This window comes from Schistocerca americana, chromosome 4, assembly GCF_021461395.2.
Source record: "Schistocerca americana isolate TAMUIC-IGC-003095 chromosome 4, iqSchAmer2.1, whole genome shotgun sequence".
In the NCBI taxonomy this organism is placed as follows: domain Eukaryota; kingdom Metazoa; phylum Arthropoda; class Insecta; order Orthoptera; family Acrididae; genus Schistocerca; species Schistocerca americana.
In genome coordinates this window covers 438,622,383-438,638,228 of record NC_060122.1, presented here as the reverse complement: position 1 = coordinate 438,638,228, position 15,846 = coordinate 438,622,383, and the positions used below count along the sequence as shown (strand labels likewise).

Below are 15,846 nucleotides of genomic sequence, written 5' to 3'. Positions count from 1 at the left end.
GATTCTGGGTGGTGTCTGTTCTTTTGGACATGTCCAAAGCAACAGGCATCACACATTCATACAATTCATTTGCCTTGATAGGCAATGAATCCACCACATTCATTACGGATGCACAATTGTGTCCGACCTCCAGCGGTAATCTCCGAGTAGCAAGCATGGAGGACATGGACAGGGACTGTGGATACATGGCGCTAGGTGGGAGTGTGGGTCGATCAAGAGGCATGCTGAGGTAGTCTGTGCATTAGTGATAAACACTGTGTCTAGGTAGCAGAGTGGTTAACAACTGTCTCCCAAGCAGGAGATACTGAGTTCAAGGGGGTCCATCACTCACCTCATATATAACTCAAAGTATTATGCGGACACTATATCATGGCAGTTTTAGGTGGGGAGTGTTTTGAACTATGGTCATGTATGTTACTGGTAGAGGTCGGGCCTGTACTACCACTGCCATCTGCAGCAGACAACTGTGCTGCAGCATTTACCAAACGTTTTTTGCACTCCAATTTGCTTTGCATTGTGGATTGCTTGTTTTTTTCCTAATTTTGAAATGAGACTAATCCTAGTGCTTAAAGGGCTTTGAATGAGACTCTCACCAGAAAAAAGGAATCAATGATCCCTATGATCATTATGTCAGTTTTATTTTGTGGAAACACAGAATGTGGACATAGGATGGCAGCTCTTCAAGAGTGCACCGCTCCTCTCCCCTTGGACAGTCCAAGTTCTCATTCGTTTACATTTGTGGCTGACTGCAATGATATACTGTCAGCATAATATCTGGAACACCAACCTCTTTGGCTCTCCTAACATTTTAGGAAGATTGAGCCCTATCCCAACTGATGAGGCATCCTGTGCTGATATCAAGGTCCCTTGGTAACTAGGAATCCTTTATACTGGTTGGAGGTATGTGACCATATGCAGATTAAAATTTTGCTTTTAATTAATCAGTTTGATAACTCCAGTTTATTTCAAAAATAAAAATATTTTAAAAATATGCAAATGCAGTCATGGCCAACTAGCATAGATTATAACAAGACTATGAAGATCATAGTTGTTACTCACCATATAGCCAATATGCTGAGTTGCAGATAGGTACAACAAAAAGATTGTTAGAAAGTGAGCTTTCTGCCAACAAGGCCTTTGTTGAAAATAGACAACACACACACACACACACACACACACACACACACACACAACAAACAGTCTCTGGTAGCTGAAGTGAGACTCTCTGAGTCTGGATTCAGCCAGAGACTATGGTCTTATGTGCGAGTTGTGTTTGCGTGAGAGAGAGAGAGAGAGAGAGAGAGAGAGAGAGAGAGAGAGAGAGATGGCCAATACTTCATCAAAGCATTTATGTAACTTTACACAGAACAGTATAAGGTATATTGTGACAAAGTCAAAATCTGGTTAATACAAACATTAGAGCTGAGTGTTATTTACATCCCTCAGTCCAAACAGTATAATAAATTTTAGATGGAGTGGCTAATAACTTACACTTTTATTTCAGTTTTGAATATTGGGAAACTTCCTATTTCTTGCCTGTCTAGTGCTAACCTGTTATCAGTTTAGCACCAGAATATAAAACCTCTAATCAGAAACCTAGAAAGAAATGCAATTTTTTTCATGGAAATTAATTTTATTTTAAATTCACAGTTTCTCCTGAATCCACTCTGATGAACTATAAATGCCCTTAATAAGTAAATGTATTATCCACATTTGTGTAAGAATCCCAAAATCCTTGAAGTTGTATGTGTCAATTAATCTCTCCTTCTGGTAATTGTAAGGCAAGTCTATTTCTTTGAAATTGAATGATTTGAGTTTTTGTAATACTGAGAGTAAAGGTGTTGGTAGTGAAACAATGGCAAGTTTGTTCCATTATATCCCAGCGTGTATCTAGTATGGCTGTATTTGGGCAAACATAGCAGGTTTTGAATTTCCCTCCAAAGCCTTCGGTAAATTATTTATTAATGACAAGAACAGGCATTGACCAAGAAATGGACCTTGTGGGACTACATATTTAATGATTTCTCACTCAGATATTTTTATCCCCTCTGATATCATTTATTAGATTCCTTCTGTTTTCTCTTGTTGACTCCATCCAGGCAACAGAGGTGTTTGTGACATCATAACATTTCAGTTTCCCTAATAGAATTTTAGAATCTACACAACTCCTTGGTAAGATCACACAAAATGACTGGAGGGTAATTTCTGTTGTTTAGTTCTATCAGAACTGAGTTTGAACACTTGCTTTCCGCAGAGGGAGCAGGGGTGACTCATTTTCAGAGATCATCTATTGCTTTCTATATAGAGAAGGCCTCACAGAAGACAAATTGTGGTAGATAAAAACAGCAGTTGCATAATGTAGGAGGGGCACTGATTTTTTTGGAGTAGCTGTTCTTTTTCTAAACATACATATATAAGGTAATCTAGAAGTAATTACCATAATTATCAGTTTAAGCAGATTACTGTGAGTCATAATTTTTGTTCGTGTACTTTACAGAAGTAACTATCAGGGGTTGCTTCTGTGTGTTAATGCGTAACTTGTCAGGTTGCACATTTCTAAAGGTGGTTCTTCTTGACAGGTTTGCAAAACATGACATTTGAATAAGTGAGTGAGTGAATGAATGAATGAAAGAACTGTTGTTGAAAACTTAATGTTATAACAAGCTATAATAAAAGACCTTCGCAGAAATGTTTTGGAACGTGGTAAGGAGTGAGATGGATCTGCAATTAGAGGTGACATGCTTATCCCCCTTTTTTTATTAATGAGCATTACTGCTGTCAGTTTTTTGGGGAAATAAATCTTGATTCACTGATTATTTACAGAGTTAAATCAATTGGGGAACTACCATCACAGCACAAGATTTTTGTGCTTTGATTGTAATACCATCATAATCATAGGAGTTATTGCTTTTCAGCTGGTAAGACATTGGGTTTGCTCTCAGGAGGATGGTAGTTTGGTTCACGTACCTATCTGGCTAACTAGATTGACATTGTTTATGGTATTGCTAAATCACTTGATGCAAATTTTGGACTGGATTCTTTGAAAAGGGCGATTTCCTTCTCCATCACTTCCTAATTCCAACCTTTATTCTGTGTATAATGAGATTGTCCTCAACAGGATGTTAAGTCCTTATCATTTTTCCTGAAAATCCTTGCTTATTTCAGTGACATCTCTAAGTGAATATAAACTGCTGCATTCTGGGTGTATCAGTCTGAAACCTGTCGACTGTGGTGAACACAGCTTCTTGGTGTCTCCAGACTGCTGCCAGTTGCACTGCCCCCAAACACAAGCACTTCTCTAACGTTTTCTTAACTGTATAAATCTTGACTCCACTGTGTACACTGATGAAGCCAGCTGTATGAAAATACTAAAAACTGAAAACTATAAAGAATGAAACAAAATAATAAACCCTAGCATGCTTTCACCAGTAATTAACATGACCAAACTCTTGTGCAACACACTAGCAGACAACAGAAAAAGAACCCTCTCTCTGTGGCCCAGGTTTAAGGGTGTCCATAATAAACCTGATATTCTTCATGAGCTTATATATATATATATATATATATTGAATTACACAATGCAGAAGAACCTGTTTCAATCAAAAGAAATAGATCACAAGACTCCTCTAGTACTTGTCTGAGTAAATTACAATTTAGAATGTCCACTTTATAATTGGTTAACCTGATTATTTATTTACGCCAATTTTATGCTGCATGAATTCTCTAATCAAGTAAAAACTTTTTTTGGATAAATATTCATTAAGGAATGCTTTAAATTTACAGAGTTCCTTTATGTTTTTGATTTCTTTTGGCAATTTATTGTATATCTTGACACCTCAGTAAAACATAGTGGTTTGGGTTTTGGTTTGATTCATTCTGACTAGGTACAAGCAATTGTTGTTTCTGGTTTGGTGATCATGTATGCAGCTGTTTGCTAAATATTGCTCAATATTTTTGTGAATAAAATCTGTAGTTTGCAAGATATATTCACTTGGGATTGTCAGAATACCCCATTTTTAAATAGCTCACTGCAGTGTGCTCTTTTGTGACTCTTGCTCATTATTCTGATAGCTCGTTTCTGCAATCTGAACACAAATTTCATATGTTGGGCATTTGCACCCCAGAATGTTATGCCGTAACTTATTATAGAATGTATGTGAGCAAAGTATATCATTCTGTGGCATGAACTATTGCACAAAGTGACTAATATTCGTAAGGCATAGCATGCTGTGCTAATTTTTTTCCCAAGCATCCTAATATGTTCATGGTAAATATTATAGCAGAAAATAACTCCATTAGTGTAGTATTGCATGGTACCACTGTATTAGAAAAGGTTTGATATTCAGAAATTGTAGCAACGGGCAGTTTGATGTTACTAGTGAGCAATCAGTAGCCGTCTTGTATTCCATATTGTTAAAAGATATTCGTTAGCATATCGTTGAGGTACGAATGCTGCTAAAAAATCGATTCAATAACGAACCGTATGGCTCACAGTTCGCCTGTCGTTTCATTTGCCATTGTAGTAATACCGGGATTCTGCTCTGTGGATTTCGTAAACTTAGTTACATAATTTTTTTTTTTGTAAGTCGATAATCAGTCGGGAGTATTAGTGCGGGAGTGATACGTCTTGTCTCCAGGAATGCATGACGACATATGAACCGAGCGAGAGCCTGTGGGTTCCATAGTGGGGAAGCGTAACTTATATGCGTACCGCGCAAATTCACGTCATTGTGATCAGGAATCGAAACGTGCACATTAAAGGAAATTCCAAAACAGTCGAGTAGAGGGGATGTGTTGACAGCTGTTTACCAAATGCCTGTAAGCTTTGGTGCTCGCCCTTACCCGCTGTGTGTGTCACGTTAAAGTATCGGTAAACATTCTCGTCCCCATGAACGTCGTCGAAGCTTCTTGGAATAGCAGTTAGGCCCACTCCTCGGTTCTGCTCACAATCTTTCTTGGGTAAGCATCCGTTCAACAATTTAATTATTCGATATTGCTTTCTTGCCACAAGAAAGTAAATTTCTGTGACTTAGAAATATTACTCATCTTCTACTGACTCGAATGATTCACGTTTATAAATTGTATATAGTGTCGCATTCAATACAATGGAATTTCCTTTCGCGTTACTTTTTTTTCCGCTGGAGTCTGTTACGTATTCGCGTTCAGCGAATGCATTTGACCAGTTGTTATCGCACTGGTCTTTAAGAAATTAACTGCCCCAATGGTACAGAAATGAACCGATAATTTGGAATTCATCTTTATCGAGCCGTGAAAAAAAGAAATGCCGTTTACGATGCTTGAAAACGTAGAAAGATTCATGTGAACCGCAAAAAGGCATAGGACTGCAAAAGGAGAATTATTTAATAGTATTCCTTGAGCTAAGCTTGAGAAAAGGAGATGGAACTGAAAGAACCTACAAGCGACAGTGGTTCGCCTGTGGAAAAAAAGCTAGCTTTATTGAGGATAAGAAGCATTTCCATTCCACACGGATGCTGATTAAGAGATATTCTTTGTTCCCAGAATGACTAGATGCATAGCAATGTGCGAATATCGTCTCCAAAGCGAGTACTCGTCAACACCACGACGAACTTCAGACAAATTCGAAATGCACAAGTGTGCGCTCGCTTCGCCTTAATTGTAGATACGGTCAGTGAGGACAGACCATTCTTAATATTTCTAATTGGAAAAAAGCGTCTTACAGAACAACTTCAAGTCCATGCAAGAATATTTCAGATATTTTCCACTTTCCAGTAATTACAGTAATGAACGTGTTTTTTCTTCATGTTGGCAAATGGCAAGTAAAACATTCGAATAATGGACGCCTATTGTCAAACTAGAATGTTGGATGCACTGCAGTACTTGTTGTTTGTTTAATGGTGGCATGTTGAGTGTTTTCAAGTAAAATGAGTGTGTAAACGTTTAGCTGATTTCGACTAACATAAAAAGAATCGGAAGGGGTAGTGCAGAAGTTAGGCAAGTAAAACGTGTATTAGATACGTCTATGAAGCCATTTCACTGCAGTACTATACGATTTCTATGATGTAAATGGGCATTCTTAAAAGTAACACACAGCAGCGTATATTACTTTGTAATATTAGGTTTTCCTATTGCTCGTATTTATGAGCAGCTTATAACATCATAAAATTATGATTTAGTTTTTTCAAAATGTTGTGGGAAATTAAATTTAGGTCTGTGAAAAGTTTGAGGTTGGTATACATTACAAACAGGGTTCAAGTACATAGCTCGCATCTCTTTAAAATCGTATGTAATTGTTTTCTCGTAAATGCGGCGTACCTGTGATTGGCATATCTTTATTGTACTTTATCGTGTGTTGTGTATCCTATGGGTTCCTTGTTGCTACAGTTGTTTCACATATTTTGGTCCCCATCGCCCCTCAACCTTGATCACGTAATTTTGCTTTTATTTAGTTGCTTGCATACTAAGTTTTTCACCTGCGAGCGCAATCGCTGGGTGCAAGGACTTCAAATGACATTTTGATTTTAGTGTCCAACAAATGCTTTCTTGTATTATGACCTGACCGCCTTGAGTTTAGTTGCCTATTTCATGAGTATACCGTAGGTGATTGTGTCGTTAAGATTAAGTTTCTGGTGTTTGTTGTTGTTTTCAAACACCAGAAATTAGAATTGTGTGATTTCTGCAGTTTTCCACTTTTTTTGTTGTAGAGTCCCAGCCGATGTTAAGACAGTTTTATGGTTGTTTTTGTTTCTAAACTTGTAGGGAATACTGTAATGGCTATCTTTGAACTGTGCATGTAACATAACAAAAACAGATAAAAATGATTACTAATAAATAGAAATGGATTCATGCATTAATCACATGACATCTGTTAAACTTGACTCTTAATAAGTCTTACTTACAAGAGTATGGCAATAAATTAAACACATCTAAATCTATACACTGCAAACCACCATTAGGTGTATGGCACCTGGTACATGCCATTGTACTAGTTTGTAGGGTTTCTTCCTGTTCCACTCACAAACAGAGCATGGGAAGAAAGATTGTTTGAATGCTTCTGTGTGTGTGTGTGTGTGTGTGTGTGCGCAGTAATTATTCTAATCTTATCCTCATAATCCCTTTGTGAGCAAGAAATAGGGGGTTGTAGTACATACCTGTAGTCGTCATTTAAAGCCGATGCCTGAAACTTACGTAATAGATTTTCTTGGGATATTTTACATAGCCTATATCTTCAAGAGTCTTGAAGCGGAAAGGTCGGGGAAGAAGGCCAGTGTTCACTCTGTCTGCTTGCTGGGGGGTCTCATCCGAGATGTGGAGGAGGCGCTGCCGGCGGCGATAGAGAGCACTGGGTGCACCTGGCTGCAAATTGTTGCTCATGTCGGCACCAATGACTCCTGCCGTCTGGGTTCAGAGGTCATCCTCAGTTCGTACAGGCGGTTGGCGGAATTGGTGAAGGCGGAAGGCGGGGTGGAATCTGAGCTAACTATTTGTAGTATCATTCCCAGAACCGATCACAGTCCTCTGGTTTGGAGCCGAGGAGTAGGCTTAAACCAGAGGCTCAGTCGATTCTGCGGAGATCTGGGGTACAAATTTCTCGACCTCCGCTATCGGGTGGAGAAATGTAGGGTCCCCCTGAATACGGCAGGCGTGCACTACACGCTGGAAACGGCTACAAGGTTAGCGGAGTACATGTGGAGTGCACGTGTCGGTTTTTTAGGTTAGAGAATTCCCTCCCTAGGCCCGACAAGATGCCTCCTGAGATGCGGCAAGGTAGGAGTAGGCAAAATGCAACAGGGAATAACAATATTAATGTGCTAATAGTAAACTGCTGGAGCATCTATAGAAAGGTCCAGAACTCCTCTCATTAATAAACGGTCATAATGTCCATATAGTACAAGGGACAGAAAGTTGGCTGAAACCATACGTAAACAGTAATGAAATCCTAAACTCAGATCGGAATGTATACCGCAGAGACAGGCTGGACTGTGAAGGGGGAGGCGTGTTTATAGCGATAAGAAGTGCAATAGTATCGAAGGAAATTGACGGAGATCCTAAATGTGAAATAATTTGGGTCAAGGTCACGGTTAAAGCAGGCTCAGACATGGTAATTGGATGTCTCTATAGGCCCCCTGGCTCAGCAGCTGTTGTGGCTGAGCCACTGAAGGATAATTTGGAAAATATTTCGAGTAGATTTCCCCACCATGTTATAGTTCTGGGTGGAGATTTTAATTTGCCGGATATAGACTGGGAGACTCAAACGTTCATAACGGGTGGCAGGGACAAAGAATCCAGTGAAATTTTTTTAAGTGCTTTATCTGAAAACTACCTTGAGCAGTTAAACAGAGAACTGACTTGTGGCGATAACATATTAGACCTTCTGGTGACAAACAGACCCGAACTATTTGAAACAGTTAATGCAGAACAGGGAATCAGTGATAATAAAGCAGTTACTGCATCGATGATTTCAGCCGTAAATAGAAATATTACAAAAGGTAAGAAGATTTTTCTGTTTAGCAAAAGTGACAAAAAGCAGACTACAGAGTACCTGACGGCTCAACACAAAAGTTTTGTCTCAAGTACAGATAGTGTTGAGGATCAGTGGACAAAGTTCAAAACCATCGTACAATATGCGTTATGAGTACGTACCAAGCAAGATCATAAGAGATGGAAAAGAGCCACCATGGTACAACAACCGAGTTAGATAACTGCTGCGGAAGCAAAGGGAACTTCACAGCAAACATAAACATAGCCAAAGCCTTGCAGACAAACAAAAATTACGCAAAGCGAAATGTAGTTTGAGGTGGGCTATGCGAGAGGCGTTCAATGAATTCGAAAGTAAAGTTCTATGTACTGACTTGGCAGAAATCCTAAGAAATTTTGGTATTATGTCAAAGCGGTAGGTGGATCAAAACAAAATGTCCAGACACTCTGTGACCAAAATGGACTGAAACAGAGGATGGCAGACTAAAGGCCAAAATACTAAATGTCTGTTTCCAAAGCTGTTTAACGGAGGAAGACTGCACTGTAGTTCCTTCTCTAGATTGTCGCACAGATGACAAAATGGTAGATATCGAAATAGACGACAGAGGGATAGAGAGAGAATTAAAATCGTTCAAAAGAGGAAAGCCCACTGGACCTGATAGGATACCAGTCCGATTTACACAGAGTACACGAAGGAACTTGCCCCCCTTCTTGCAGCGGTGTACCGTAGGTCTCTAGAAGAGCGTAGCGTTCCAAAGGATTGGAAAAGGGCACAGGTCATCCCCGTTTTCAAGAAGGGACGTCGAACAGATGTGCAGAACTATAGACCTATATCTCTAACGTCGACCAGTTGTAGAATTTTGGAACACGTATTATGTTAGAGTATAATGACTTTTCTGGAGACTAGAAATCTACTCTGTAGGAATCAGCATGGGTTTCGAAAAAGACGATCATGTGAAACCCAGCTCGCGCTATTCGTCCACGAGACTGAGTGGGCCATAGACAAGGGTTCCCAGGTAGATGCCGTGTTTCTTGACTTCCGCAAGGCGTTCGATGCAGTTCCCCACAGTCGTTTAAAGAACAAAGTAAGAGCATATGGACTATCAGACCAATTATGTGATTGGATTGAAGAGTTCCTAGATAATAGAACGCAGCATGTCATTCCCAATGGAGAGGAGTCTTCCGAAGTAAGAGTGATTTCAGGTGTGCCGCAGGGGAGTGTCGTAGGACCGTTGCTATTTGTTTTCCTTCAAAAATCAAGTTAAACATTTCAGAGTTGGCTTTGCTTCCCTTAATGTCAGTTCCTGTCTCATTCGCTAGGGACTGGACACTAACTTTGATGCCACTAACAGCCTTTACATATGACATGAATTTCTTTGGGTTCTGTGAAATATCATGTGACATTATTCTGTGTAGTCATTGAAGGCATCACGCATTGTTCTCTTGACAGCCAAACACATTTCATTCAGCATCTCTCTACCTATAGCCCTACTCTTTATTTTGCACCTACTGTGCAGTAACCTCTGTTTCTTTAGAAGTTTCTTTTTAATGTGTGTATATCATGTAGGTTCCCTCCCATTATGAACTGTTCTACTGGGTTCATATCTATCCAGTGTGTGGTCAACTATTCTTTTAAACTTTAGGCAGAATTTCCTCTGCATGCTCCTGACTTGTGCTGAAAGTTTCAAGTTTCTCATTGAGGTATGACACTAGTGATATTTTTATATACTTTAGTGAACCTATATATCTTTCTGCCTGTTTGTTATTCTTTGTACTTTGGTAATCATTGTTACCCCAACCATGTCATAGTCACTGATATCATTTTTGATGTGGATGTCCTCAAAGAGGTCAGGTCTATTTGTTGCCATTAGATCCAATATATTTCCATCTTGAGTGTGGTTCCTAACTATCTGCTCTAGGTATTTTTCAGAGAATATATTTAGTAAAGTTTCACAGGCTGTCTTATCACACCCACCACTTACAGACCTGTGATTTCGTCAATTGATTGTTGGATAATTAAAGCCTCCAGCAACACAATCACTTAAGTGAGTAGCAGCCTCTGATGTGTAGTGCATATGTGACTTATTTAGAGGGACCCTACAATTCTCAAGCATATGGCGCAAGTCCAGGAAGTTGCAGCCTAGCTTTTCACAGAACCTTTGAGGTATCTTGTTCAGTCCTTCCACTCGACTCAGAAACAGATGGTCACTATCAGTTCAGGGGAAAATAAAGCAAATTATGAGTTTCGTTGAAACTCCATGCACAGGGCTGGTCTTCTCAACCTTCTCCACCATTCACTGGAATGGCCCAAGAATGATCTCAGAGCTCAGGCGACAGGCGTCGTTTGTTTCAGTGTGTGCCACACTCTCTGGTTGATTGCACCCTGTTCTCGAATGGCTGCTGGAATAGCCTCTTCAACATGCTGAATGAGGCCCCAGGCATACACACTAAGAGCAGCCATTGTCCTTTCCTGTCCTTTGTTGCCATTTCCCTAAAGGGTACCACCATTCACTGTACATTTGGAGCTTAATAGGCCCCTATCCCTTTGCGTTTGCCTTCTTCTTACACTGGAAAAAAACATGTTTCCTCAAAACAGGTGAAGTGAGTCAAACTGGCTCAGTTTCAGTTTTAGTGAAAAACAGCACCTGAAACTTGTTGGTTGGGGAATCAGTACAACAGCCTGAGTCCTCCCTGTCTTCCCTAGTCCCCATCCACACTGTAAAAGATGCCTAGATCTACCATTGACACGCCACTCGCAGTCAAGTAGATGGGTAGTAACAGATCCTCTATTTTCTGTAGAGGAGGTAGGACCCACAGGAGAGGATAATACATGAGGTATCTTTGGTACATGTATCGCAGGTACACGACTCTTGGGAGCTCTCCCAACACACTGATTAGCAGCTGCCAATTGTTTAGCAACAGTCAGGGAAATTTCCAGCTGTTTGCAAACGTTAACCAACTCATCCTGTGTTTGAGAACAGCATTCACAGTGGGTCTGCATTTTGGCTGGTGCAGTGTATTACAAGGCAGTGAACAAATAACTTCAAATTAAGTCCGCTGATTATCTTTTAATCTGTTGAGCTAAAAGATGCTAATTCCCTATAATAATTGAAGCAAATACACAAAATGAGGTTTCTATTAAGGCTGTACAAAAACCTGTGGTAAAATTTACCAGTTTCCTAAAATCTTTTGATGTTAATTATAGTTGTTAGCTAACTCAAAAGAGAGTTAATTTACGATAAATTCAGATAATATTTAGGGTTACTCCTCTTCAAGGGAAAACTAGATGTAACAGAATATGTTAGTTAGAAAATCTTCTACATTAACTAAATCATGAACACCGATTTGCTACAAATTGTTCATGGATTATGCAAACAACAACAACAGTAGCTACTGAAAATCCTCAAAAATTCATGTTTATTTGCATTGATCTACAGTGAAATTCAGGGGTGATACATTCTTTGGCAGAACTGCGAAACACAAACACTGATTTGCTACAAAATAAATTATGTATCCAAAACATTCATACTGGTAACCTGCAAAAATATAGTTTCGTAAAATTTTAAAAGAGCACAATTTGGTTTGGCATAGTCCATATCGATTCAGGCAGGCTAGGAAAAAGTCTTACCTTCATAGTCTCGGATGTTATTGAATTTAGCATATGTTAAAATAAAGTAAGAAACTCACATTTTTTTGTTATCTCCAAAAAAATTTCTGCTCAGAGATACAGCCCTCCAAAGATGACACTGGACATACCATTTTGAACATGTGAATTTTAGAAAAATTTTTAAAATGCTGTATCTCTGGACCAGTTCTAGATTTTTTTATTTTATTTTAAAGGTAATTGCTTTGTGATTACAAAGTAATTCTCGATTTGGGCTTATCTGTTAAAGTTCTTTTATTAGAGCATTCTGAATGTTTTTTATAATTTATGTAATTTTTTTTTTCTTTTTCAAAAATGCTAATTCATAACGGCACAGACTACTGATGACTTCACACGCCCAACCAAGGTGTCATATGTCACTTGCTCCAGTAAGTGCTTCAAAGTTACCACACAAAGTTCAAAATTAGTGCAGTACGCACAAACAGATATATCTACGTGGGTGTGGAACTACCTATTTAGGTTATAGTGCATAAAATTTTGATCTTCCAATGTGTGAAGTTGTATAGTTGCTCTTATAAATTGCAAAAGTTTCTTTAATACTTGGAGTCATGTACCTCTTCACTTTCACAACTTTTTGGCCTTCAACTGTTACAGTTCTAGTGTCTTTTTGTTGGCACTCTGGCGAAAAAAGTACCATTTATCTTCGAAATAAAATGACTGCACTATTTGAACTTGGAGCTGCTTCTACAGGATGGCCATAATAGGGATCTGGTCTTTCAAAGACTCCTTTTACAGACCTCACATTTCTTGATTTGTCTACCATGTACTTTGATACTGACGGAAATTGGTTCAAAATTTTCTTTGAAAAGTCTCTGGAATTATAATTAAAACTTGCACCTTTTCACTGTAGGATATGCAATATTCAAAATTGATATCCGTGAAAAATTGCTGGCTAGAGGTGCAAGAGTTCTTTGGTTCATTTTCTGCTGAAGATTGAATTTCTACTTTGAAGAGTGTGGACAGTTTTGCTGTAGTCTATTCATACATAGCTTTAGTAATTTTTCTGCACTTTCTTAACACACAGAGCTCACGACTCAACTTCGCTGATCATGGTTTCTTAACAGGACTAACACCTACCTCTGTAGTTGGCTGATTCAGGATAGCCAATTCTACCTCTATTGATGCAAAATCTGCATCATCTGCACCGTGGGAGGCTTGTTCAGATACTATCGTTATCGTTATTCTGTCAAAACATTTAGAACACCAAAAGTCGTCAGTGGAAACATCTTCACTTTGAAACAGAGTCTTCAAATGAGAACACGTATTCCCAACCTGAAAATATAATTCTTTTTTGGATATGCAAATAGTCAGCACACTTCACTCTCCTGTGGTCCCAGCCAGAAGACATTTCAAACAGTCCTTTTCACAAAACACACTGCAACTGTGTCAACTGGCAAATTCGTCACGAAAACACAGAACTCACTGGATGGTCTCAGATTTCTTAGAAGCCTCTTCAGTAAACAAATTTTCACTGAACAACTACAATACAGAAACCTGCAATGAACAACCACGATAAAGAAACTGACAAACTACAACAGAGTGTAAGAAAGACCTGCAACAATGAAAGTGAAAGAAATAACTGCAACAAAGAAAGTGATAAGAAAGAACTACAACAAAGACGGTAGAAATAAACATTGTAACAAAGAAATTAGTAAGAAACAACTTCAGTAAAGACATAATTACCCTTGGGAAAAAAAGAAAGAAATAAAATAAATATGTCCAACTTAAAAGTGGAAACTTGCCTCTTCAGGGAATGTAGAACTATATGGTACTAATCAACAGAAAAAAAATCGAAATTTTATGGATTGACATTTTTGAAAAAAAAAAATTTCCATAATATAAGAAGTTCAAATCCAAATGGAGGATTGCTTTGTAATCATAAAGCAAATATCTAGAACTGTTCCAGAGATACAGAATTTTAAAATTTTTTCCAAAATTCGCATCTTAAATATGGTGTTTGCAGCATCTTTGGAGGCCTGTATCACATGGCAGGAATTTTTTGGAGAAAACAAAAAAATATATATTTATTACTTACTCCTGAATTTTAATATATGCTAAATTCAATAGCATCTGAGACTGTGAAGGTAACCCCCCTGCCTGAAGTGATACGGATTATGCCGTTTAAGCCTACAATTGACGACAGTAGTAAGTTTATTGCAGCACTCGCAAATGTTTGAAATGTTACAATATATCACAATACAAGTGGGTACTGATACAATCAATGAAAGATTACACAGAAGCAACACGAATAGTAAAATATGTGAATTTAAAATTGGCATACGATCTTGTGCATGCAGTCTCACACAGTAGGAAATTCCTAAGTCGGCATTTATGTATAAATAAACATGCTTCTTGCACAGATTTTTCTCTTAGCTGATTCTGTGCACACATGATAATCACCACAGGAGGTCTCTCATTAAAATCATGTAATATTACCTCTAGGCTGGTTAATGTCTTCTCTTTTTCCTTCAAAGATGAAGCTAAACATTGGTGTGATTAGATCTACTAGAGCTACCAAATTGTGTGAATGTTGATTGTTCCAAATCCCTTAGACATTTTCTATGGCAATGAGATCAGGCAATTTAAAAGGGCAGTTGAGATGCAGCAAGTTGCATGAGTGTTAATCAAACCAGGAAGGTATGCATGGAGCCCTGCGAATCTTGGAGATGGTAGTGTCCACAGTGTATTCGTCGTAAAGGTATAGAACAAAGGGAAACACTTGGTCACTAAGAATGTTGAAATAAACATTTTGCTTCATGTCCACAGTAACCTGAATGAGTGGGTCTAAGCCATGGTATGTAAAATAGCTCCAAAACATCACAGAACCACCTCAGACCTAAACTGCACCCTCCAGATACTGCAGGTTAAATGCCTTATTGGGCTAATAGGGTATTTGACACCTTGCATCTTTTAGAAAGGGATAACAAAATAACTTTGAACCACACTACTTGCCGCCAGTAAGGTACTGTCTTGTTCGTGTGGTGTTTGGCCTATTGAAACAGTTTTATGTAGTCTGTAATAAGGTACCAGACTCTAAATTTGCATTGTGGTTCCTTTCACATTGTTTACCAGCAGACTTGTGGAGATGTACTTGCGTTCACTGACAGCAGCAATCGCTATTGAATTTGAAACTGTCATTGCAAGATGTGATATTCATTTCTGGTCATTGTAAGTTAGGACCTTTGACAACCACTAATCTTAGGCCATGTTGCATGGCTGCAAGTGGTACACCTTTCTTTGTAGACACATTAGTCACTCAGCATATTGATATAACAAGGATCTGGGCTACCACTTCACTGTGATGATTTACGTTACTTTCTGGGGAAGGGGTTACCTGACTTTCCTGATACCAGTTGTACACCACATACAGTGCTCCAAAACAATTGGTGCGTTCTTTCAAGCAGTATGATGAATACTTCATCTGGTGAGCTTGCTTACGTCTAGAATGAGGAGGTTTCATTATTATTATGAATGCAATATTTTAACCATCTTAGGTAGCATCATTTAATATAAGAATGGATTAGATTAGCGAAATTGCTATTCCAGTTTGTGGGATTTGAGGCTATATAGTTTTATAGATGCAAAGCAGTTACCTGATGTGTGTTCTGTTGAACTGATCAGATGATTGCAGTTAAGTTCAGAAAAACAGACAAAGTGAACGTCATTACACTTCAGTGTTAAAGAAAAGAAAGAAGGTTTAAGGGCAAGAATTCAGCTTTAGTTTG

The 15,846-nt window shown here is 38.6% G+C and overlaps 1 protein-coding gene across 2 annotated transcripts in view; it reads left to right on the top strand.

The window, feature by feature from the left end:
* The first annotated feature begins 4,650 nt into the window (after window positions 1-4,650).
* Window positions 4,651-15,846, top strand: part of LOC124612446 (protein twisted gastrulation-like) — a 40,999-nt gene continuing 29,803 nt past the window's right edge. The window contains exon 1 of one of the 2 annotated variants that reach the window (XM_047140667.1): window positions 4,651-4,959. The gene's annotated coding sequence lies outside the window, so the exon portion shown is untranslated. Of the gene's footprint in view, window positions 4,960-5,821; window positions 5,974-15,846 lie in introns of those variants that run through there. The other variant, XM_047140666.1, reaches the window with a different exon arrangement.